This window comes from Sphaeramia orbicularis, chromosome 12 (assembly GCF_902148855.1).
Source record: "Sphaeramia orbicularis chromosome 12, fSphaOr1.1, whole genome shotgun sequence".
NCBI classification, from domain to species: Eukaryota; Metazoa; Chordata; class Actinopteri; order Kurtiformes; family Apogonidae; genus Sphaeramia; species Sphaeramia orbicularis.
In genome coordinates, this window is record NC_043968.1 from 70,397,614 (window position 1) to 70,424,752 (window position 27,139).

The window sequence follows — 27,139 nt, forward strand, 5'->3', positions numbered from 1 at the left end:
TCATGGGGAAAAAATGTCAAATGTCTTCTTCTCCCAAACTCCAGTTCTGATTGACTTCAAACTTGGTATACAGCTTCTTTATGATGATGTCAACACAAGTTATTGAAATTATTTCCATCCAGATCAGATTCTGGATTTGGTGCGACTTTCACAAATTTTCCCATTATAAAAGATAGGAAGTGGATTGATCCAATAAATCAGTAAGTATCAATGGTATCAAGTTGGAATTTGAATTTTTTACAGATCTGATTGGAATATGACCAAAACATGGGCTATTTCTGTAATAGAATAAATACACAGAACTGAGTTATAATAAATGGCATCTGGATACATTTCCCAAAGCTTTTAATTTGGCCAGTAAGCTACAGGGCCATTGGTCCTATTTTTTATTATTTATTTTATTTGTTGCTTGTTTGTTTGATTTTAAATGGACTCCCGAGTCTGGAAATAATGATGATGATGATGATGATGATGATAGCCTAAGTATCACAAATCCGTAAGTCTTTCCGTGATTATTCACCTGAATCTCTTCCCTCGTGGTGAATTATTTTGAAGTGTACTCCACCATAAACACTCCATGTGTTTACAAACAGAGCTGGTAGGTCACTCGGGCATTTATGGAAATTTGTTGCGACGTGCACTGTGGGAAGCCAAGCTCCACACAACCGTATTAGCAGCAACAACAAGCATGTCGACCAAGCGAAAGCATTATATCTAGTACAGGCTAGACGTTTGATCTCTCTTTGCTGGAAGGAGGTTGAAAGTGCTTTGGTTGGTTGTTGGCTGAAAGAGCTATCAACATGCCTTGTCCTAGAAAAATTAACATACACAATGAAACAGAAATCAGCCACATTTCATGAGATTTGGAGCCCCTTTCTTTCATTGTTGAAGAACTGTGAACTTGACGAAACTGGAAATTTGAAGGTGATTTATTCTTAAGGAATGCAGATGGAACTTTTATGTTAACTATATGACTCTAAACTATTCTAATATCACATTTATGTAATGTCATTACCCTGTTTGGATTTTTTGGGGGGGGTTGGGGGTTTGAGTCACTTTAATTTGACTATATTTTGCTTTGTCTAAATGTATTGTGACATGATTTGTTAAGATAAAATCAATAAACACGTGTTTAAATATAAAAAAGAAGTTTAACCTCCTATAATGTCAGCAAAGTACAAGCTTTTTTTTATTTTTTTATGGGTAACATTTTAGAATAAGTACACACTATGAAGCATTAGTTAAGCATTAAAACATACTGAATTCATCATTTATAAAGCATATTTCTGACATGAATACTCATTAATATATGGTTTATCAGCACAGTTATAATGGTTTTACTCATCATTCGTAATCATTCATCATTCAGTCATGCAGTTTGTTTGATAATCCCATGTGCTGTGTCTTTCCTTTGTTAGAATAACTGAGACTTTTGTGAGTCTTTAGACATTGCCAACCTTTAAATCTCATTTGTAAATGCTTTAGATGGCACAGATAGTGCACACTTTAGATGAGGTCACACCATAGACTTAATTAATGAGTAGTAAGTGCTTTATAACTACCTGAAATAATGGATTCCTGTATTAAGAACTGTTTACAGGACATCTATTGGAAAATAAATGTGAGCTAGGATAGAATACACACTAACATACTCACTTACCGTTAGTACATGTCTGAATACTAAATGTTTAAATGCTGAATCTATAATTTATAAAGTATGAAAATACAATCATTAAGCACATTGTAGATGAGTTTATTAATGATGAGTAAAACATTTATAACTGTGCTGATAAACCATATATTAATGAGTATTCATGTCAGAAATATCCTTTATAAATGATAAATTCAGTATTTGTTAATGCTTAACTAATGCTTCATAGTGTGTACTTATTATAAAGTGTTACCTTTTTATGGAATGTCCTTTGTGGTGGACAGTTTTCTTTTCTTTTCTTTTCTTTTTTTTTTTTTGTATAAAGTTGTGAGGCTCTTGTCTACAAATGTGGACAGAAAACCCATAGCTGAGTCTTAGGAGGTTAAAAAAGTAAGTGATGGTTCCAATGTAGAAAAGTGAACATACAGACATTTTCTGTTTTTTTGTCCTCATCTCTTCTGAGCTACACTCCATATTGTTTGTGTTGATCCTGGCATCATGTGCGTCACAATAAGCATCCGTGTGAAACATAACAGTGGAACCAATGTTTAGTAGCAGCGAAATGAAGGAAACAAAGCTTTGATTCAGGAAAATTATAATCAGATATTTTTTGTTATTCTCAAAGAATCCAAAAAGACAAAAAAAAAAAAAAGAAACTATTTCATAGGGAGCTACTGGTATTAGACAAACCAGAGGTGCTCATGGAGAGGGCAGTGAACAATAGAAAAAAAACAAAAATCCAGGCACTCGCTTGGTTGGAAAAATTAGACATTGTAAAAATCCTTTATTTCATGAGGGTCTTTAGATTAATTCTTGGTGCTGGAGCTAAAAACACACCAATGTGTGTCAGCATACGCCTTTATTGGAATTATAACAGTTGAAGAACATATTAAGACCTAAGCATTATATAATTAGAATGCAATATGTTACAACCATGATTTGTATGTTTTGTAATCAGAATGTATTATGATATAGGTATGATTTCTGTGTTTTTGCTGATTTGCTCTGTGTTGTGTGACATATTGATAGTGGAAGGTTACAGGTTTCAAAGGGTAAAAAGGAAAAATACAGACAGAGTGTCACAATTGGGTTAGCTTGCTTTTTAGGACAGTGGAGTGTGGGTTTAGAATGGATAATGGAAGAGTACAATGTTACATTGTTAGACTAGGGATAAAGATAAGAATTTATGAGGCCTGGGGTGCAAAGACAGCGGGTAAGAATGAGGCGGTTAGGTGTAGCGTGGGTGATATGTGAAGGTATTGGCTGAAGTTAGGAGTGGGAAGACAACACCCTATAGATGAGTATAAAGAAGCAGGAAAAACAGAATTCGGGGCTCCTGAGGACGGGGAGTCACATGTCAGATGTCTGTTGCTTAGGGAGTGTGATTCTCTGTAACCTTGGGAGACCACAGATCTGTGTAAGATGGATTCATGCTCATTAAATGATTGATTCATTCAGGGGAGTAGAACTGCGTAGGGACGCTAAAGACACATCCCTACCAATATCCAGCCACTACTGTGTTGTCCCCATCAATACAACCGCTGTCTGTAGTGTTTAGTCAATGATTATGGCACACAAAGGGTTAACAGTAGAAGTCCCGCCTCTAATGTAAATGTCGCTCTTCGATTGGCTCTTTGGTTTTGCTAACGTACATGTGATTGGCCGTCCCCGCTGTCACTCCATCTACTTGTAAAGGAACCTGCTAGTTGGACCGCTAACGGAAGTTTTCAACATGTTTGCATTTGTTCTGCCTGGGTCACATCAGCTAGATGGATTTGAATATCAGTGGTGTCATTTACATGTACATTTGCACATGTGTCCGTTTGCATGTGCGCGCCCGTGCGTGTGTGCTCGGTAATTAGGATGTAAAGGATGTCAAAGAAAAGAAAACTGGTCATTAGACACTTCTTTAGGAGTCAAAGTATAAGTTACTTCAAGGGTATAGAACTGCAGAGGCTCAACACTGATATTGAATAAAAGACATTATTTAATGCCAAACAGAAACGCTTTTTAAAAGTTGCTTTACTTATTATTTTAATGCATTTCTATGGAAGAGCAACTGTTTAAAAAACACAGAGAAAGTTTGTGGGGAAAATACAATAAAACCTCAGATTCTAAATGTGATTCTAGATGTGATTTTATCCATATTTTTGGGGAATAAATTACATGTAATAATTGAAACTAAAAGCCTTTTTTGCTCAGGCAATAACTGTACCATCAAACTCTATGATCATTGTATCCCTAATCTGTTCATATGTCATGCACCAACGTATTTATGTCAGGTGACAGACAGTAGAGAGGAGGGAGGAGGTAGAGGAGGAGAAGAAGGAGGAGGTAGAGGAGGAGAGGCTGGAAATTCACAGGTGAGGTTAAAAATGGATATGTTAATCATGAGAATAACACTGCAGAATGCATTAAATTCTTGTATTGTCCTTAGATATTCAGATATGCATTATAAACATGTCAGTTACTTATTGTTTTTTTTCTGACTAGGATTGTTTGCTTGTTTGATCAGCTCGACATGACTTGAAATTATGATTGCAAAAGCAAAAAAATGTCAACTTTCCAGAGTGCTGCCTTGGAGCACTTTGGTGTCCCCACTAATGTCAAATTCAAACCTACTCCCTTGGATTCATTGTTATTCTTAAATCCTGTTTCAGGTCTGTTTTATGGTCAGAGTAATAACTAATGTAACGAACATGGGGGATAGAGAACTGGGGACAAATTTGTAAGTAAAATCCCAACACCTTTTCCAGATTCTCTCCAGCCCCAAAGAATTAATCTACAGACCCTCATAAAATAAAGACTTTTTACAATTTCTAATTTTTCCAACCAAGTGAGTGTCTGGACTTTTGTCTTTTTTCTATTTTTTTTTTTTTTTTTTTTTAATTGATTCAAGTCGATTAATCGTTTCACCTCTAAATAAAACTAATTACAGCTGGAGCCATCCTCCTCAGATAAGAAATTCCTTCTTTGCAGCAGTGCGATTAGGTTGTGAGTGTACAAATCTTTGACAGCAGGGCGGTGCGAGGCCCCTTGGCCCCTCGGCCTCAGGAGCAGCAGGCTGTTCAACTGCTTAGTGCGATGTTTTAAAAGGGCTGACAATGCATGCAAATCATCCTGAGTGTCCGGGATGTTAATGCGCCCGAATCACCAGAGAGCAGTATCCTGCCAAGCTGAACTTTAACCAGTGCGATACCTGTAATCACAGGGTTTACTCCTTCGCTGTCTCATTGGAGGGAAATTAAATGCCTTGTGGGGCCTCAACAGTCAGATTGAATGTTTGTGTTGTTACCACTGAACACACACTGTCAATCATGACAGATTGCCTGAGGTGGAAGGGCAGATTAGGAGACATTTTACGGGTTTCGAGCAGCTTCTTGTCTGCGAGCAGACATTTGTGAATTAGTCCAGGGCTCCTAAATGTGTTTCTTAAGCTCTTTATTTATAAAGCGCCTCAGACCTTCATTAGCAACATTCCCACAGGGAGGATGGTTGTAATTATAAACTGGATCTGATTAGTTGTATCTCACGCATGCACTGGCTGCTTTATACCACTAGGGGGCTTTCCATCCAAATGTATCGCAACTTTTCAGAACATTAGCAAGATATAATGCAAATTCAACCAAGTTTCAATTCACTACAGTTAGGAACATATTAACCCATAAAGACTAAAACATTCACCGATGACCAAAACCATCTACTGATCTAAAATGTTTAACTCTTTCATGAATGAAGTATGAGAACCTTTGTTGAGATTTTTTCTTTGGTGTTTTTATTCCTCCTTAGGCATGAAAAAAAACAATGTAATTGAGTTTGGTTTGTTGTCATGGATTTACAAAATGTCCACTCAGCTACACCTTGCATTTTATTCTTGAAGAACATGTATTTAAAACCCAATATCAGAAAGTGATATGAAAACAATGCAATAAAAACATTTTTAATCGTCCGGTATCCGGGTGTGCCTTTTAGGCATACTTTGCACTTCGTGTTAAAAAAACTTCATATTATTTTTCACAATTTAAATAAGGTTAGAATTCAAAAGTTGTTCATTTTTGTATGATCTTTAAAATTCTGGCCACCAACTAAAATGTGCACATTGTGAACAAAAGAAATTTACAAGACTAGCATCTTTCTCCCAAGTGTGCCTAAAACGCACTATGTCTTCCATTTGATATGTATGATTAGGGCTGACCTTGATTTACAAAAATAAAATCAAAATAGAGCAGAAAAATAAATCAATATATGATATTTAATAGTTTGATTTATAGGTGTGCATTTTTGGCACACTTGGTGACAGATGCTAGTATTTTTGAACATTCGACCTAGCACCAAAAATAATAATGCAAATTAACCAGTGTTGGAGTTAATCATTGGCATATGCCAGGCTGCAAAAATCAAATAATATGTGATCCACTTTTTATGTAGTATATTGAAAAAAACATTTTTTTTTTGTATTTTTTGCATCCAGAAAATTAAAAAAAGGTTGGTTTATGTTAAAAATACGGCTTTTAAAGAGTTAAAAAATTTGACAATTATTGAGTATTTGGTATTTTTTATTTATGGCTCAAGTTGATGAAATAGAAAAAGTGTAAAATAATTAAAAAGAAACTGTATGAAAATTTTTTTGACATTATTCTGCAAGTGTGCCAAAAAGGCACACTTGGTGCTTAGTAAGGGCCTTGGTGGACGGGATACCGGAGGGTTAATGCAGCTAATCAGATGATTTCTCACATTTTAACATACTCTAATATTGGGCATGACTCACTTGATTAATTGACTTGATTGACTGATGTATTTATTTCAAATATGAATGTCAAAACAGAAGAAAATAAATAAACAAAACACTGAAACATAAGACATATAATACATATTCAAAAAGGAGTGAGAAGAAGCATAATTTATAAAATCCTACCCCTTCTCCTTAAATAATTAAAAACAGTAATAATCTTCCTAGTTCATGAAGATAATATGCAAGAAAAGACTTTTTGTTTAAAAAAAAAAAAAAAAATGTTTACACTCAAACATATCATTGCGGATCAGATTGATCAAGAACAGCAAAGTTATAGTAATGATATGAACTGCAGTGTATTGGATGGTGCATAAATGTCCACTGTGTTGGCTGATTATGCAACTACAACAACAAAACCCGTGAATATACAAGAGAACAGCTGGAGAATAACTGTCCACTGAAGTGAACACTGCATGAAAGGGTTAATACCTACTGATCCACTAATTCTATCAGTCCATGTAAATAAATGATGTAAAAGGCAGTTTGTTGTCTTTTCGTGGTCAGCAGATATGACCCATTTGGACGTATTAAACATGGAAACACCATCATCTTCAACAACATTGATTCACCAGTAAAACCCTTGTAGTTCGATAAATGACAGTAGATAGAGACGCTTGTTTATATGTTCAGTTAAAGATATATTGTGCTGAAAAAGTCACTTTTTCTCCAGTTTTCTCTGTTTCTGATATAATGACACTCAACTTTAATTTGAGCTCTTATGAACATCTACATCAGGGGTGTCAAACTTATTTTAGTTCAAGGGCCACATTCAACTAAATTTGATCTGAAATGGGCCGCACCAGTAAAATAATAACACAACAGTATATAAATAATGTCAACTCCAAACTTTTCTCGATGTTTTAGAGTGAAAAAAGTAAATGTACATTATGAAAAGGTTTACATCTACAAACTATCCTTTCAAAATATGGGAATAACAGGAACAAACAGAAAAAATAAGTGTAATTTTAACAATATTATGCCTCAGTTTATCATTTCCACATGTACATTACAACTTACAGATCACAGTGGATCTACAAATACACAAAAACATTTAGTAACAGGTAGAATCTTATTACCTCCACCAGCAAGTATTGTGATCACTTTGGTTTGTGTGTTTGCGTGCGTGTGTGCATGTTTGCGTGTTTGTTTGTTTGTTAGCAAGGTAACACAAAAAGTTATTGACGGATTTTCATGAAATTTTCAGGAAGTGTTGATACTGGCACAAGGAAGAAATTATTAAATTTTGGTGGTGATGGGCGGGGGGGGGGGCAACTGCTCTGCCTTGGCGGAGGTCTGTGCTCTCCTACTGCTTTTCTTGTTAAAATTGTACTTACTTCTCTTAAGACATTTCAGGTTGTTCATATTTTTTCAGGTTATTCACATTTTTTGTCAAATTAATCTTTATTTTAGTGTAAATACATGAAAAAATTTACATTTACAAAGAGAAAAATTTGGAGTTGTCGTTATTTATATGTTATTATGATCAGGCCCGGATTGGCTAATCGGGAGGACCGGGACAATTCCCAGTGGGCCGGTGTAAATATTTAGGCCGCGAGGGTCGGAGTTCAGTGTAAATATATATTATTTTATTTATCTTTTTTTTTTTTTTTTTTTTTTTTTTTGCGGGTGGTGGGGTTGATCACGTAAGCTGCTGCTGCTGTTCCTGGGCCACCACCCCCTCTACTAGCAAACTGTTTTTTTTTTCTCTTCCTCTTGTTTGCGGACGCGCCGTGACCTGGCGTAACATGTCCTTGCATACGGTTAGTAGCTCTGTACTGTAGCTGTGGAGCATATACCATCTGTGCTCTGTAGGCTGTGGATGGTCAGCTGTGTTTGCTGTTTGAAACATGGATAATAAAAAGAGCAAGGGTGGTGTGGAGAAGCAAGAATTAAAAAGAGGAAAGCTCTTGAAGCAAACGCAGCCAAATGTGACAAAATCTGCAACTTTTTCACAAAAACGACCTCCCTGTTGAAACAACTAATGAGGATGATGAACCGGGTAAACCACCTTTCAAGTTAGTTAATTATCGAGTCAATGAATTGTGTGGCATTGTGGCATGGAACATAACGTTATGCAATTTAAATAATAGTATGATGTGACGCCACATAACTGGGAAACTTTGTCTTGTAGCTCCTCAGAGTCAGAAAGCAGATCCAGCAGCAGACACCAGCCATGAGCTCACAAGTCCAGAGTGGGCAGGTAGGACTGCTCAGAGAGGGAAGAGGATTAGAAGAAATAGGCTCCAATGAAGAGTATGGTGTAGGCCTGTTCAGTATGAAAGGTGCTCTGAGATGCTCCAGGATTCAGCACTACATGAATGAAACTGACACCAAGGCTTTGAAAATAGAAGATTTGTGCTGAGAATTATGAGCATTTTTAAAATGTGCTTTAGTGTCAGAAGCAGAGCCAGGAGCCAGTAGTGATGAGGGGATTGTTCCTGTCAGGATGGAAGGAAAAGGTGAGCTGTTGGAACAGACTGTGTGAACAAACATTAGTTCCAGTAAAACCACTTTCCAGACCCAAATGATAGTCCTGACCTATTTTATTTTTTATTATTAAAAGTGAGACAGTAAATACACAAAGCCCACAACTGAAAGGCAATAGCATAAAGTAATATTAAATAAGCCTGCATATTTTGCCAATGTAAATATCTTAATTGGTTCAGTTAGTCAAAATGTCTGTAGATATTATTTTTTATTGTGATACAGGTGCAGGCGAGTCTAGGGAAACTGGAGGAAGTGTGAAAGGGAGAGCAGAGTCTACTGATGACAGAGGAGCAGCTCAGCAGCACAATCCTGAACCACTAGTCAGAAATGAGACAGATGAAGATGAGTCTGTTGTTAGCTTTGATTACTTTTGCTCGCCCTCAGTCACAGGATATACAAACATTTTTTTTTTTCTTATCATCCTCATCAAACCCCTAATATCACTATACTAAAAGTTTTTTAATAGCAAAGTTGGAACAAACCGCAAGTGGCTGACTTACTGTGAAAAAAATCAGTCTCTCTACTGCTCTGTTTGTCTCAGACTTTGCAGAACAGTGTGTAGACCTAACATGTAAGGTTATAATTACATGATTTTAATAATAGTTGGTCGTGATCTAAAGTGAGGTATGAAACTCCGGGGCTGAAAATGAGTCTCAGTCCAGCCCTGATTATGATAGTATTTTACTGGTCCTGCTCACTTGAGATTGAATTGGTTTGAATGTGGAACCTGAACTACAAGGATTATTAATATCTTAGTGTAATTTTTGCATTTCACAAATTTATCCCAAGGGCCGGACTGGACCCTTTGGCAGGCCGGATTTGGCCCCCGGGCCACATGTTTGACATCTGTGATCTACATAATCAGTAAATTAAAAAAAAAAAAAGCAAAACACAGAGGGTAATTTTACAATAAATGATGATAAATCACTTCAGAAAGATTAAATATAGATCATTTGGGAACTACCACGACAGTAACAGTTGTTCTTTATGGGTTAAGAGCTGGTTTCATTGTCAGGATCATGTTAGTAATGGTTGACACTAAAATGTACGATTTCATCTGATAAAGTAGAATGCGAGCTGTTGACTGAGGGGCTGATAAACATAAGGGATAGTCAGACATAAACCTAGAGCTGGTTTTAGTTTTTATCTCCTGAACTGAACCAAACCGGGCCGGACCACTGGTCTGGATCATACGTTGTTTCAAGTGTTTGTCAAAGCCTTTGACATTTGCGCCTGCAGCTCTTCATACACGGAGGCATTTCACTGCTGTTTTCCATCTAACATGGCATTTACATTTGCTTCTCGTTGTAACTGTCAGAGAGACTGAGTTTACTGTGATGTTTATTTTATGGTTTTTGTCTTAAAACTGTCAGAAAACTAGTTGGGTTGATAAAGTCAAGTCGTTAGAATGGGACATAAATAACATGATAAGAATGCTCCAAATGGTTAAAAAAAAATCATTTAAAAGCATATCATTAAAAAATAGACCTTAAATTTCATCATTTACGTATAATGTTTCTTTTAGACCACAGGTGTCAAACATGCGGCCCGGTGGCCAAAACCAGCCCGCCAAAGGTTCCAATCCGGCCCACGGCATGATTTTATGGAGTGCAAAAATTACACTGAAGATATTAACAGTCAAGGATGTTGGACTGGTTTTAGCCTAATGTGATCTAAAGTCAAATAATAGTCTAATAACCCTTACAATAAAATGTGAACAACCTGAAAAATAATTACAATTTTAACAATATTCTGTTTGTTACTAAATGTTTTGTGGATTTGTAGATCCAATTTGTAAGTTGTGTTAATAAGTTGACACATAATATTGTAGACATTCTTATTTTAGTTACACATTCCAAACTTCAAAATTTCAACAATATCACGTTTGTGTAATATTGTGTGTAATGCACATGTACAAGTGAAAAGTCGAGGCATAATATTGTTAAAATTTAGGTTATTTTTCTTAAGAAATTACATTTTTTTTCTTGTTATTCACATCTTTTGGTGAAAAGATAGTTTGTAAATGTAAATATTTTCATAATTTAATGCTTTTCATTGCACTAAAATGAAGAGAAAAACCGTGAGTTGTCATTATTTATAGGTTTTTATGCTAATATTTTTAATGGTTTGGCCCACTTGAGATCAAATTGGGCTCAATGTAGCCCCTGAACTAAAATGAGTTTGACACCCCTGTTTTAGACACAGTAGCCCCAAATAATATTGAATTCTCCACATGGGTTAATTGATCATTTCGATTGTACATTTCCTTTATGGATGAGTTTCAAACAGACAGCAGTGAAAAGCTACAATCTAAGACGTTATGTGTATGTGACGTCAAAAACTAAATTATATTAAACTATATTATTATATTATATTATAAGTTATTATTATTATTATTATTATTATATATACTATATTATTATATGCAAAGTTACAGATAAGTTGCATACTGTGTCTTTAATAAATATAGCTTTAATCCCAAGTACTATCCACATTAATATTCAGAGGCTTGTTTACCTGTGATTTTGCTGTCATTGTTTTTCATTAGTTTTAGGTGAACATCATTTGTGTTATATTTATGTAACTGAAAATGCAGCAGCAATTTGTTCCTATTATAATAAACTGCAGACAAACCCACAGTCAATCAAACACCAGCACTTTTTAATTCAATTTGTCTTTTGTTGCAGATGAGACCTCAACTGAAATAAAGTTTGATTCAATTTATATTTGTAAAGTTCTAAAATGAATGTTTTGGAACTGTATTTTGGGCTACTGAACTATCATTCCACATCACTATCTCTTATCTCTGTATTTAGATCCAATCTGGACATGTACAACAGGGAAAAAAAAAAAAAAAATGTTTCAGGGAAAACACAGCTTCAGTAATCACCATGAAGCAAAAATAAACAATAATCAAAAAAATTAGCAAAAATGAATAAAATAATCAGCCAAATGAATAAAATAATTAACAAAAACTAACAAAACAATCAACAAATTGAACAAGAATATCTACAAAATGAACAAAAACAACCAAAGTAATCAATGAATTGGAAAAAAAAAAAAAAAAATCAACAAAATGAGCAAAACAAAAGAAATATACAAAATGAACAAAAAACCTTCCAAATTATGTTTTTTGTCTTTCCTAAGTGATTTACCATCATTTATTATATATTTATTATCATAATTTTTCAGTGAAAATCAGGTATTTTCCTACATTTAATTCACTGATCATGTAGATATTTCAAAAACCTCAGAGTAAATTCAAAGGTTATTGGATCAAATCAGAAAAAAAGAAGGAAAAAAAAAGATCTTCTCTACAAAATATATCAATAACTGAACATAAAACAAGTGTCTTCATCCACTGTCATTGATCCAAATCCATGGGATTTACTTGTGAGTCAATGTTGTAGAAGATGACTGTGTTTCCATGGTAACTACGGAGCCTCTGAACATCCAAATGGGTCATATCTGATGACCGTGAAAAGATGAAGAACTGTATTTTACACCAATTATTTAGATGTATTGATAGACTTAGTGGATCAACAGGTATTAAACGTTTTAGATCAGTAGATGGTTTTGGTTGGTGGTGGATGTTTGAGTCTTTATGGGTTAAATGTTTAATATATTCTCCATTTAAAAAAAAAAAAAAAAGTTACTTTCATATCAATTATTGGTCCATTGCTCTCCCCATTGCACTTATTTGCATTTAATGTTTTAATCATTTGCCAACTTTCTGCTTATTGCAATTTTTTGAATAGTTTTTGTCCCTGAATTTTTAGTGATTTTTTTTAATAGGAAAATGTAAAATAAAAAAAAAAAAACAGCTTGATACAAACACACCTGCTGTTACAGTAATATTGTAACAGAACAGGATGTGTCATTTCTAACTAACAAGGAACAAAATATATTTAGCTTCTGACATGTATTAGATTGATTAGCGTATGATGTTAACATGCTGAGCGTGGACATTTTTCACTCACCCTTTTCTATCAAGCTCTAGTCAATATCACCTTGGGAAGGCTGAGGTGCGGAGGTGGGTTATATGAAGTATTTGGTTGATGTATGACTCGCCTGCATCATTTGTGACTGCCTTATCACTCAATCACTCAGCAAGATGGAGATGCACGGGCAGAGTGTTTTAATGACCCTAACCTCTACCAAGTTTGAGCCATGACAGGTAATCTCAGCAGCCTCCCATTTCTCCCACATCTACAAAGAGTTCAAAGATATAAGCCTGTGTCCCCTGTTGAAGTAGGTAGAAGAGGCTGAAACACTCAAGAACAACACCATAGAACTGAAAGTAGATGATCAAAGAGCGTCCAATGACAGCTTTAGCCACCGTTAGGTTAGCCTTGTACTGACTGTTCAATACAAAAGCTTATTAACCCTTAATAGATAACCTGGGGTCCCAGCAGACCCCACGTTTTTAATTTTTTATGTTTTCTATGTTTTTATTTGAAGCTCGTGCATGTTACTTCATTTACCCTCCTAGTATAGGGATCTGAAAAGTAAAATGGAACCAAAAAATTAACTCGTAGAATAATATAGGCAATACAGACATTTTGGGGTCGCCCATGACCCCAGGTTACCTTTAACGTATATTGATTTATTGTTTTTCCATTTCAGGTATTTCAGGATATGATCAATAATTGATATTATAAATTTCTAATAACGCTAACCTTCAGTGCTTTAATCTTTTTTGAGTAATTTTAACATTGTGTGAGGCCATGGCTAAGAGGAAAACTCTAAGTGATGAAGATATTAGGATAGAGCTTGCAGATTTAGAAGTAGAATCTGAATCAGATGATGACCATTTATTGATTGATAGTGTTTATGACGTCAGTTTTCCTTCTGTGAAGACTGTTTGTGAGCACCTATTCGTACTACCCAATTGTGTAGTTAGTTTAGTTTTTAGTTATAGTTTAGTTTTTAGAGAAACTTTATTGAAACTGTGTTGCAAATGTGTTATAGCAATGTAGTGTGTTTATTTGTAACATGTGAAACTTTTTTGAAATTTTCTGTTAACTTTAGTGAAGGAAATACTTCACGCAGTAAAGGAGAATTTATTTGGAAAATAAAGCACAATTTTGTTATATTTTTTCTTCATTTCATTGCTATCCTTTCATACTATGAGCAATAAAGTATTGTAACTGACTAAAAAATAACATTTTTAGATGTTTTTATCACTGTAGGTAACCTGGGGTCTAGCTGGACCCCAGGTTACCTGTAGCTGTGGGGGTTACCTATTAAGGGTTAAAAAAATGTATAAATGACCTATCAGTGCGTGACGTCAAAACAGCTAAAATTTACTTAGGGGGTCAAATGAGTGGCCATTTTAGTCAAAAAAAAAAAAAAAAAAAAAGTAAAAAATGCATATAACTGTGTTGAAATAATGCTAATACATTTGAGCACAGACTACTGATATTATTTGACAGTGGAAGCTATATTTTCAAAAATATTGGATTTTGAATAGCATGTGTATGTGAAAACTTTTGCTAGTGGACGGACATGACATTACCCATGATAATCTGGTCAGTACCAGTAGTCCGGGAGCCAGGATAGCCTACCATGCACCCCCCCCCACACAACAAAATGTCACCTGATTTTTTTTAAACCTTTGTAATGTCCTAAATGAGAAATTGAGTGGTAACACTAAAGCAGCTCATTCCCAGTGTACTTTCTGACGTCATGTTTTAGGGTACTCCGAAGTGCGATATTTTCCACTGCTCTTGTGGTTCGTTTTTGCTACAAACTGACATAGCCATGTATCCCATGGCAATTGCAGCATGTTATACATCAGAAAAAAGCCTAGAATCTGTAGTTTTCAAATATGATCATTTGGTTTTTGTATCTTTATCACAATAAAAATGACATATGATATCAGAACAGCATGTCTTAAAGTTAACCTTTTCGCAAAAATGTTCATAGCAGCAAATAAACTTTTAAGAAATACAGGGTGGGGAAGCAAAATTTACAATATTTTGAGGCAGGGATTGAAAGACAGTGTGTGACCAATTAGTTTATTGAAAGTCATGAGAATTTATTTGCCACACGAAAATTTGCATAATAGAAAATGTTTTTATTCTATGTGTCCTCCTCCTTTCTCAATAACTGCCATCACACGCTTCCTGAAACTTGCACAAGTGTTCCTCAAATATTCGGGTGACAACTTCTCCCATTCTTCTTTAATAGTATCTTTAAGAAAGTCGACATTGCTGTGTGATCTTCTATTGGTAGCATGTTCTAAAACGCCCCAAATAGCATAATCCAGAGGGTTTAGATCTGGGCTAGAAGGCGGCCATAAACATAATTCCCAAAAATTGCTCAAGTTGGATTTGTTGCTGTTGTCAACAAGTGTTTTGGTGTTCTTGTGTAAGATTTTAACTTCAAATCATATTTTGCTGCATTTCTAACGATCTTGTTGTCTACCTCAGGTTCAATTGCCATTTTCTCATGGATTTGGTTGGATCCTTTAGGACACAGGTGTCAAACATGTGGCCCGGGGGCCAAATCCGGCCCGCCAAAGGGTCCAGTCTGGCCCGCGGAATAAATTTGTGAAATGCAAAAATTACACTAAAGATATTAATCAGTGATGTCAAAATCATTTTAATTCAGGTTCCACATACAGACACATACAGTCCAATGAGATTTCAAGTGGGTCAGAACCAGTAAAATATTATCATAATAACCTATAAATTATGACAACCCCAAATTCTCTCTTTGTTTTTTAGGTGTAAAAAAAGTAAAATTACATGAAAATTGCCATTGCCAAACTATACTTTCACAAAAAACGTGAATAACCTGAACAAATATGAACAAACGGAAAAGTCTTAAGAAAAGTAGATGCAATTTTACCAATATTCTGCCTGATACTAAATGTTTTGTGCGATTGTAACGCACATGTGTAAATGATAAACTGATAAACCGAGGCAGAATATTGTTAAAATTGCACTAATTTTTCTTAAGACAATTCAAGTTGTTCATGTTATTCATTTGTAAGGAAACTTTGTAGATGTACACCTGATCATAATATAATTTTACTTTTTTCACTGTTATTCTTTTACTGGTCCGGCCCACTTGAGATCAGATTGGGCTGAATATGGCCCCCAAACTATAATGAGTTTGACACCCCTGCTTTAGGATTTTGGATTTGAGAGCTTTAATTAAAGCTTTGGTACGTTTTTTGTTGCTTCCTCCACTTCCAGACTTTCTCGTAATAGTTTTGCTCATAGTCATTCTCTTCTTTCCATTATAAACAGTCTTTATGGACACTCCAACTATTTTTGAAATCGCCTTTGGTGTGACGAGTGCATTCAGCAAATCACACACTCTTTGACGTTTGCTTTCCTGATTACTCATATGGGCAAAAGTTTCTGAAAAGGTATGGATAATAGTGTTAGGTATGATTATGACATCAATATATGTTTGGTTTCAACACAATTGACGTAGTGCCTGCTGAGAAAAAACAACCAAATGTTCATTGTAAATTTTGCTTCCTCACCCTGTATATATCTGACAACTATTCTGGTGATATGTTACATGTTCCTTATAGAACACAGTATACGTTGCATATTCATGCTAGAATTACATGCATTACGATGTTTTGATGCCTACATGTTTAGATATTAGGGTATTCAAAAGTTCAATATTTTCTGCTACTCTTTCAGTTCGTTTTATCATAAATTGACATAGGTATTGTAGGAATATATCTCTTGGCAACTGCAACATGTTAGACATCTTGACACAGTCTATAATCTCTAGTTACAAGTAAAATAATTGTATTCTTGCAATTATAACATACTGAAATTATAAAATAATGACATGATAAAACATCACTCTTCCAAATCTTCAGTATTTAAAAACGCATGTTACTTGAAACGACTCAAAATGTCATACAGATTCCTGTCAATATATAAAACATTACTACAGTACTTTATTAGTAATAAACTTACATACTTACTATTGCTAATTCTCCTCTTATTCATAAATGTTAGTATTGTGGATCTAAAACAATAACAGCTGACACAAAAACACAAAATGTGGCAGTGGACGGATGTGACATGGTTGTTACAGATCCCATCATACTGATGCTCGGCAGCCATGTCACCGTTTCCACAAATGATCCCTATGCAAAAACTAGGATCAGAAGTATTTATTGTATAGTTTATCATCATACTAAAGAGTAAATAACAATATAGAATTGTTATTTCTTTATAAAAATGCTTCTTATTAGAAAACTGTTGATTTATAAAGGGATGTGTGACATTCTTAATGCATGTATTGGCGTAACATAAGCAGGATGGATCAGCACCATACTCCATATTGCAACCTGTAAAAATAAAACATGATATGTAGTGTGTAATCTTGTAAAAAAAAAAAAAAAGGGGAATCTAAAAGAATAGAATATTTGTTTTTCAGGTAAATTCAGTTCAAATATAACTTTGTGACATGAAAATGTAGCATTAATTGTGATGAAATTGGACATTTTTGACCTGAAAACATAGTTCATATGACCATCAACATGTTGCAACAGAACTGAAATCCTGTAAATTTGCATAACTTGCATTTACCAACACATAGTTCCTTTGGGGATTCACTTATATCAGGGGTGTCAAACTCATTTTCTTCCGGGGGCCACATTCAGCCCAATTTAATCTGAAGTGGGCCGGACCAGTACAATAATAGCATCATAGTCAATAAATAATGACAACTCCAAAACGTTTTAGTGCAAAAAAAACCAAAACATTCAATTATGCCAATATTTACATTTACAGACTATCCAGACAAAAAGGATGTGAATAACCTGAAAAAAATGGAATTTGTTAAGAAACATCAGTAAAATTTTATCAATATTCTGTCTCGACTTATCATTTATACATATTCATTACAGATTGGATCTACAAAGACACAAAACACTTAGTAACAGGCAGAATGTTGTTAAAACTGCACTTAATTTTCTTCAGATATTTCAGGTTGTTCATATTTGTTCAGGTTATTCCCATTTTAAAGGATAGTTTGTTCACGTAAACATTTTCATAATTTAATGTTTTTTGCACTAAATCAAAGAGAAAATATTGGTGTTGTCATTATTTATAGGTTATTATGATATTATTTTTGAGTTTGATGCCCTTACTTGCACTTACACAAAAACTGCAAATACACAAAATGTTTTAGTAACTGGCAGATTATTAGCAAACTTGCACTAGTTTTTCATATTTATTGTGAAAGGCTAGTTTGTAAGTTTACACATTTTCATGTAATTTCACTTTAATTACACTAAAACAGAGGAAAAATTTGGAATTGTCATTATTTGTATGTTTTTATGGTAGTATTTTCCTAATCTGACCCACTTGAGACTAAAGTAGGGCTTTATATGGGCCCTAAAATAAAAGGATTGACTGTTAATATCTTGAGTGTAATTTTTGCATTTTACAAATTGATCCTGCGGGCCGGATTGGACCCTTTAGCGGGCCGGATTTGGCCCCCGGGCCTTATGTTTGACACCTGTGACTTACTTATATTGATTTCTTATGCACAAATACATAAATATGACTCTAAGTAAATTTTAGCTGAAATCATCTGCAAAAAAAAAAAAAAAAAACAGCTCCTGAATGTATAAAAACGACTGAGGTTGGGCTTTAAACGGTCAAGAGTCGTCACACGTCGACTTTAATTCCAAAGTATCAGCCAATCAGGTGCAAAAAGCCTTATCCCTAATGCGGTTTTGACCCTCACAGATAGATATGTCTGCGTGTGTGTGTCTAAGCAATTTTGCAGCCTCCTCAGTATTTTTCGACCATAATTGCCTCCTGTCAAAATGTCTGAATGAGCTGATTGCAGGAAATAGGACAGGACATGTGTGCCCCTCATTAACCCATCAGCTGGCGCAGCAGATGTGGCAGATTGAAAGATAGGCTGACACAAGTACATATCACCTCTGTAGCTCCGACTTTTTTCCAGTGGTCTGTCATCATTTTTTGATTTATTAAGTTAAATGTGAGACCATGCATTGAAAAAGTACTTTTAATTAGTGCCTTAGAATAACATCTTGGACAGCATACAGTGTCATGTAAGAAAAACTGAGATGATGCTTAAGTGTTGGACTTTATTTCTGCTGGAAATGTCCATGAAACACGAAAAATCATTTTAAATGGAACACGAAAGACAATCCCATTTATACACGCTAAAAATACAGAGTTTAAAGGTCCAATGTCTAATATTTAATGACATCCAGTGGTGAAATGGTAGACTGCACTGCTCTGGTTTGAAATGGTCGTTGCCTTCTTTTTGTTTTGGAAATAAGCGTATGTCTTTGGAAGGGGGCATGGAATTGGGAGGAGGGAGGGGTGGAACTAAAAACACAGACCACAGTGTTAATTTAACTTCTTAAAGGAGTGATATTTTTTTTTTTTTAAAAAAAGAATTATGCATTTTAAAACATTTCCCTGTGGTCTACATAAACTGTAAATGCTATGCTTGGGTCTGAATTCTTCATTAATTCAACTCCACAGGCCAACAACAATATTTCTTCTTCAAGAATATTTCTGAGTAATGACAGAAGAAAGGTGGTTTTGAGCGCTGGCCCTTTAAATGCAAATGAGTCACTTCACGCCCTACCCCCTCCAGGTTGTTGATCGTGCTTTCTGTCCCGTTCAACCATTTGTGTTTGTTAATACAACGAACAACTGAACATTTTAGGTAATCAGCTTGAAGTTTGGACATATTTTCAGTTTTTACTACAACCACTGCTACTGACAAACAAAAATTAAGTTGTACTCTGAGAAATGTTCGTCGGAAGTCTTGACCTTATATGTGCAAATGTTGTGACATAACTAGTTATAGATGTAACAAATTCAGGAGGAATTAAAACGGGTTGTAGAAATCCACTCAATTTTTATATAGCTTTGCAGCACCTGGAGGGTTCAAATTCAAACATGGAACTATTTGGGTCCAAACACACAAATAAATGTACCAAAGACTAATAAAAGTGGGTTTAGCAAAATATGACCCCTTAAAAGCAGCGTATGATATTTGTCACCGATTTTTCATCAGATTTTTCATCAAATCTGTGACGAACTCATATGCTGCTTAAACATGAACACATGATGACAGTGTTTGATGACAGTTGAATCCAATACTAATGAATGCTAACATTAGCTAATGTGGCTAAGTTACAATGCCTACTAAAAGAAAGATAAGTTAAAACTTTATTGAACCCGTTGTGGGGAAATGTCAGTGTTTACAGCAGCAAAAAAAAAAAAAAAAAAAAAAGTGCAGAGAGACAGGCAGAAACATTCAATAACCCTAACCATTCTATTTATATTACTAGTTTTGTACATATATACTCATTATTTACATATTTGCAGCATTAGTATTCACCTCCTTGGAAATTTTTACGCTTTTATTACTGCCAAAGATGGAATCACGGACTCAAATATGGAATCAACATATTGTAGCTTCTTTGTCTCTTCTGAGGTACACACTATGTTGTGTTGATCCTGGGGTCATGTGCGTCACTCTAAGTGTCTGTGTGAAACACAACAGTGGAACCAATGTTTAGCAACAGCAAAATTAAGGAAAGGAAGCTTCAATTTAGAAAAGTTGTAAAAGAATAGTTGTTTAATTGGTTCGAGTTGATTAATTGATTACTTGTTTCACCTCTAACACAATTTCTGTGTAGTTTCACTATTGTGCTGCTAGAGTATAAATATCAATTTTGTGGTCATTGGTGTCTTTGTGGGCTGCATCACAAGTTTCCTCAGTTTGTAATGATGTCCTGCAGATTTACACGTGTAGTTCCTTTATTTTTTAATGATAATTTTTACTGAACTCTGGGGGATCTCAGTGAATTTTTTTGTATCCATCCCCTGACTTTTGCTTTTCAGTTTAATCTCCTAAGACCCAGGAAATGTCAGCAAAGTACAAGCTTTTTTTTGTTTTTTATTAAATAAGTGCCTATATTGGAAACATCATGATGCAACAGTCTTATCAGATGCAGTTTTTAAAATTTTTATGGAATGTCCTTTGTGGTGGACAGTTTTCTTTTCTTTTTTTTGTATAAAGTTGTGAAATTCTTGCCCACAAATGTGGACAGAAAACCCATAGCTGGGTCTTAGGAGGTTAACCGTTTCTCAGAGCTACATGGACTCTTCTCATGGTCTTCATGGTAGGAATACTGATTGACCAGGTGTAGACCGTCCAGATGTAGGTTTTTTATATTGGTAATCTCCATTTCACTAGTTGTGAGTCAAGTAGCACCAAATGACAAGACGTTTGTTGAATCAGATCAGTCACTTTAAATCGAAAAATATCTAGAAACGGTGAATTCTTTTTATTATAGACACTGAATTTCTGTTTTAAAGATGAGAATTTTAACATGGAGGCCTACGTCTATGGGGATTGACTCATTTTTGGACCCAGCCTCAAATGGGAATTGCAGTTTTTGACATTGCCACATTGGTTTCACTTTTAGGCCTTGGAGGTTTCTAAAAACGCAATAGTCCCTCATTAGAGCAAATGTTTGTTTTATCCGTTCTGTGATATTTAGTTAAGGTGATATTGACTCCAAAATAGTAGCAAACACTCTCTAAATGTAAGTTGCTCATTTTAATGTAATAAAATCATGGTTCATATTTTCAGGTGAATATATCCTAATGAGAATATCATGAATATTGCAGTACATCTTTGTGATTATGTCACCCCAAATCTTAAGCATGTTGCACTTTTGAAGGAAAACAAAATGATTGAATTCATACCAGCATCTGGGTGCAGAATCACAGAAGTAGTACTAGTACCAGTGCGCAAAAAAAACAAAAACAAAAACAAAAAAAACCTGCAGAAGATGCTGCACCTTAAATGAATCCAGACAGCATATGAGAGTCTGAGGGAGCACATTAAAACTACAAGGAATATACAGAAGAGAACCCAGCGGGTATGTATCACTGAGATGTGGGATATACATAATGCACAAGGCAGGAGATGCCATCTCTAGTATGGTAATAAGGTGGTGGAAGGGGTGGAGGAGGGTGAAATCAGCACATACACCGGGTCTAATCAGCAAAACCACTAGAAGTCAATGCAGCATCTGCCATCAGAGGGTGAGAGTGGAGGGCTGTTAGGTTATTAAGGCTGTCTGCTGACGTGTTGTGAATGTGACTGCTTGTTATATGTGTCAACTAGTGCTTATTGGTTAATGGTGTGTGTGATGTTAGTACCCTGCAAATCAGATGTCAAAGGCTTTTGATCCATTCAGCTCCATGAGATGCCTGATAATTGTGTATCCTGTATACTGTACATATATTGTACCCCCCAAGAAGAAAACAAACAGCATGGGAGATGAGAAGAAGAAAGCTCTGGAATCACAACACTGATTCCTATAAGTTCAGGAGACACAGACCAGGACAATGTGTTCCCACTTCAACAGTAAAGACTGACACAGTAGTGTATTATATATTTACTTGTTAAATACATGCATCATTTACTTAATACCATAGATTAAAGGTAGTGTCGACAACTATCACCTCATATCACATCAATACTAGTGCTGGGCAGCGATTAAAATTTTTAATCGTAATTAATCGCGTGGATTTCTATGATTAATCATGATTAATCGCATAGTTATATGGGGGGGTTGCTGGCATCAACAGCGTGTATTGCCTTTAAGTGATACTTCAGACTCGAAGTACTCCGGTGATAAAAATAATTTCACATTGCAGTGCTTACAAACAGCTTTGTCCTTCTCAACCCCACCATCTGAAGACATTTAAAACTAGAAGCACTCGGAGAGCGCAGACCTCCGCCAAGGCTGATCAGTGGGCCCCCCCACCCCCGATCACCACCAAAATTTAATCATTTTTTCCTTATCCCATTTCCAACAAACCCTGAAAATTTCATCCAAATCTGTCCATAACTTTTTGAGTTATGTTGCACACTAACGGACAGACAAACAAACAAACAAACAGACAAACAAACAAACCCTGGCAAAAACATAACCTCCTTGGCGGAGGTAATGAAAATGTCCATGTAAAAGACCCGTACTTTACTCTATGTTTATGTCCCCACAAGTTTATTTCCGGTTGTGAGTGACTGACAGGAGTCTTAAGGCTGGTTTATGCTTACCGTGTCAGCGAGCGCCGCGCGGCTTCACGCGGTCAATTGACGTCATTTTCACAGCCACGGCCCTTTCCGCGGCTCATCTCAAGTGGAAACTTTCTGCGTTGCGCACCTCAGAAAATTTGCAAGAGACATGGCACACATTCCGGAGCTCCTGGTGGTAGAAGTACAGAAGTACAGGCACTTGCATGATTCGTCACACCAGGACCACCATGACAGCCGAGTGGTGAACAATTCATGGAGGGAAATTGCAGCTACAGTCGGCAAAGAGGAGGAATGGGTAAAAAAATGTGGAAAAACATTCAGGACAGATATGTGAAGGCCAAAAAGACCGCCAAAGGGAGAAGTGGAGACCCAGGGGGGAGCCCAAACGTCCCACGGATTCTGAGAGAGTTGAGCTGGCTCTGGAATTTTATTAAACACAGGGAAACAGACACAAATTTCCTTCCGGAGGAGGTAAGTTTATTGATAATTTTCTTCTTCTCTAGTTTTTTTTACTGTGATAGATGTGCGTTTGTGGCACACTGCCCCCTGCAGTTTGGGAATAGACGCCGCGTGGAGCCGCCCAGAGTATAAAAGCATCACACGTACTCTCGTGCCGACTCCCCGCGTCTATTTTCCGCACGTCACGTTCGTGCGGCAAGCATAAACCAGCCTTTAAGCCCACTAATAAGTACTAATACTAAAAAGCCCAATATGTGATGTTCAGTTGTTAAAAGCAAGCAAAGGGGGCCCTCTAGTGGTCAGAATAAATTGCACTAACGTATGTTTTGTACTTGTGGTGTTCCTGTAGCTAGTTTGGACATAAGAAGGAACTAACAGACACGTTTCTTTCACTCTGTTTGTATGGCCCGAAAAGCCTTTGCCTGTGAGTATTTTATGTTCAGTTGTTGTAAGAATGAATAGTATAAAAGATCTCTGATGTGAACCTTTGTTGCAGGATAAAAAGACGTTGTAAATCTTAAATTAATCTGTAAATGCTAATCGTTAGTGTGTCTATTGATTTTCCCATTCAAGTTAGCATCGAGCTAGCGATCTTTTTCCCATTCATTTAAATGTATAATGCCATGTAAATGTACTAAGGCAATGAACAGAACTGAGACATATTTTGTATGTATGTTGCAGTTTTACAGTGAGTCTCAAGTAAAAGATTTGGAGAGAAGTTTTGGGCGTCCAGCTTTTTGTGGTAAACCTGTTGTCTATCTGCCGAGCTAATTGCTACACACACACACAAGCAGGGGCAGAAAAATATGAGTTAGAATAAAGCGGCATTAACGTGAGATAAAAAAATTGTCGGTGTTATTTAATGAATGAATTAACGCGGTAATAACGCATTAACTTGCCCAGCCCTAATCAATACCAATATCATGTGCAATGATGTTGTAAATATGTAAATAATTTGTGCGTACAGAACAAGTAATATAAATATCAGATTCTGTTTTATTTGTTCTGTTTCACTCTTGAATGTTTCTGCCTGTCTATTGCACTTTGTGTTATGTATTTTTGCTGCTGTAAACAGTGCAGTTTCCCCTCAGTGGAATCAATATCTTGTCTTATTAGATTGAGTTAAAGAAATTTAAACAAAAAATAAAAAGAAGCGAAATAAAAAAATATATATATATACTGAATAATGTAGAAAATAAAATAATACTGCCAAATCTGAAAATCAAGATACAAACTGGAATGAATTGTTAAATCTGACTAAAATTTTTTTACAAAAAATCAACAAGTTTGAATCAGCTTTTGTTCTAAAATCAGTTTGGTCATAGCAAATATTTAGATTTCATTAATTAATTCATTTGAACTTTTGAAATTCAATTAAATACAATATTCAGTATAACATATTTCACATAATAGATAAGTAACCAATGGTTGTATTTTTAAAGAGTATTGTTTATATATATTGCATTTCTATAACATGTTGAATTTATGGCAGTTATACAAAGATAGCAAGTATTGTTTTAGACTAAATAGTACACGTTTTTAATCTGAAACTGGCCATAAAACTGTTTGTTTTTTTAATTTTCAAAGAGTAAATACTATAGTGCTGTATAAATTGTGCAGTGAAAAGGCCGTTGTGATAATAAAGTGTGTCTGATGGCCAAACTGCTTTGTTTTAGAAATGGCCGCCTCCAAGCAACAGGAGAAAAAAAAATCATTTATAATATTAATTATTAACGCAGATATGAGAAATGATAATGAGTTTGGAATGTAGTGCTCATTTTAGAATTCCTTACTCGTTCTGGCCTGGTACAGGGGGTTCTGTCCAGACCCTCCATCATGACTAATGACTGTCCAGAACTTTTTGGAGGTCATTTGAAAGCCATCGTCCTCCCTTTGCTTCTGCAGCCACAGTCGCCTTTTGGCCTCCACTGGTTTCTTGGCCGGTTTAAACCTTTGAAAACCTTTTCCTGTAAAGCTGGAGGAGCATGTGCCAGTGAAGAATTGGATGGCCTCCTTGTTCAGCTGCTCAGTCCCCCCCACCCCACCCCCACCCCCTCATCCTCATAAACCCGGACAACAAACAGAGGAACTTTTTTTTTTTCCTTGAAGGTGAACTTGAAAACCATTTGACTTGTTCTAAGTCTTGTACTATAGATTCCACCGTGCACTTCCCTTTTCCTCATCTGATCCAGATCAGCAGCAGGTGGCGATCAGTTGACAGCTCACCTCCCCCCTCCCCTTCATCCAGGACACACCCCCCCCCACATCTAATGAGACAGATACAGAGTCAGTCATTGATCTTTGGCCCATGTTGCTCCTTTACTGCCAAATGAAGCCTTTGGAGAGTTCAGCAGAATGTCTCCATGTACATCAGTGTCACGGTGTGTTTTGTTGCACATTTTGATTAGAGCTGCAGCTATCAACTACTTTTTGTAATTGTATAATCTATTGATTATTTTCTTTGTTTTAATTACCTCCGCCAAGGAGGTTATGTTTTTGCCAGGGTTTGTTTGTCTGTCTGTTTGTTTGTTTGTTTGTTTGTCTGTCCGTTAGTGTGCAACATAACTCAAAAAGTTACGGACAGATTTGGATGAAATTTTCAGGGTTTGTTGGAAATGGGATGAGGAAGAAATGATTAAATTTTGGTGGTGATCGGGGGTGGGGGGGCCCACGGGGGGGGGGGGGCCACTGATCGTTAGTGTGCAACATAACTCAAAAAGTTTTGGACAGATTTGGATGAAATTTTCAGGGTTTGTTGGAAATGGGATAAGGAAGAAATGATTAAATTTTGGTGGTGATCGGGGGTGGGGGGGCCCACGGGGGGGGCCACTGATCAGCCTTGGCGGAGGTCTGCGCTCTCCGAGTGCTTCTAGTTAAACAATTATTTGAATAGGCGAAAAAAATTGTATAAAAAACAGAAATGTCGGAAAATGACAAACGACTTGTCTTTTATCCCAGAACCAACTGAAACAACAACCACAAAAAGTATAAAAGTAAAAGTATATATATACAAAAAATGTCTATAGCTATAAACAACAAACAAGTCCGATGACATCTACAAAAAATATGTGCACTGCAGTCTTCAATACATTTGGATCCAACCTATTAACAACTTAAAATGGAACTAACATACAACTTTGTGTTGATACTGGCGTCATGTGTGTTACAATGAGCGTCCGAATGAAACACAAAAGTGGAACCGATGTTTAGTGGCAGTAAAATTAAGGAAACAAACTTTGATTCACGAAAATTATAATCGAATAATTTTTGTAACTGATTTGAGTCAATTAATCGTTTCATCTCAGTCAAGGCTGATAAGTTTCAAGTCAAGTCCCAAGTCCTAAACTTTGAAATTCATGTCCTTCGAGTCTTTTTAACAGTAATAATATCTTACATTTAGATGACAGGGCATATAAAGTTTTTAAATCGGCATTTATTTATCAAAACATGTTTGATAAAATAAGTGAACTGCCAACATGCACAAAATGTACCAAAACAAAGTGCTAATTAGGGGTGGGAATGATAGGATTTTATCAATATCAATGCCATTGTCAATTCTGCTTATCAATCAAATTCCTTATCAGTTCTCCTATCAATTCCTGAGTGGTTTTTGAGTGGGAAAAAAAGTAGTTGGACAGGTCATAGTGGAGCTT

General features: G+C 35.8%; 1 long non-coding RNA gene across 1 annotated transcript in view; it reads left to right on the forward strand.

Moving 5' to 3' along the window:
* The window catches only part of LOC115429260 (uncharacterized), a 957,019-nt gene extending 930,250 nt beyond the window's left edge, over positions 1-26,769 (forward strand). The window contains exon 3 of the long non-coding RNA XR_003936751.1: positions 26,681-26,769. This is a non-coding gene — a long non-coding RNA (uncharacterized LOC115429260). The remainder of the gene's footprint in view (positions 1-26,680) is intronic.
* Positions 26,770-27,139: the final 370 nt, after the last annotated feature.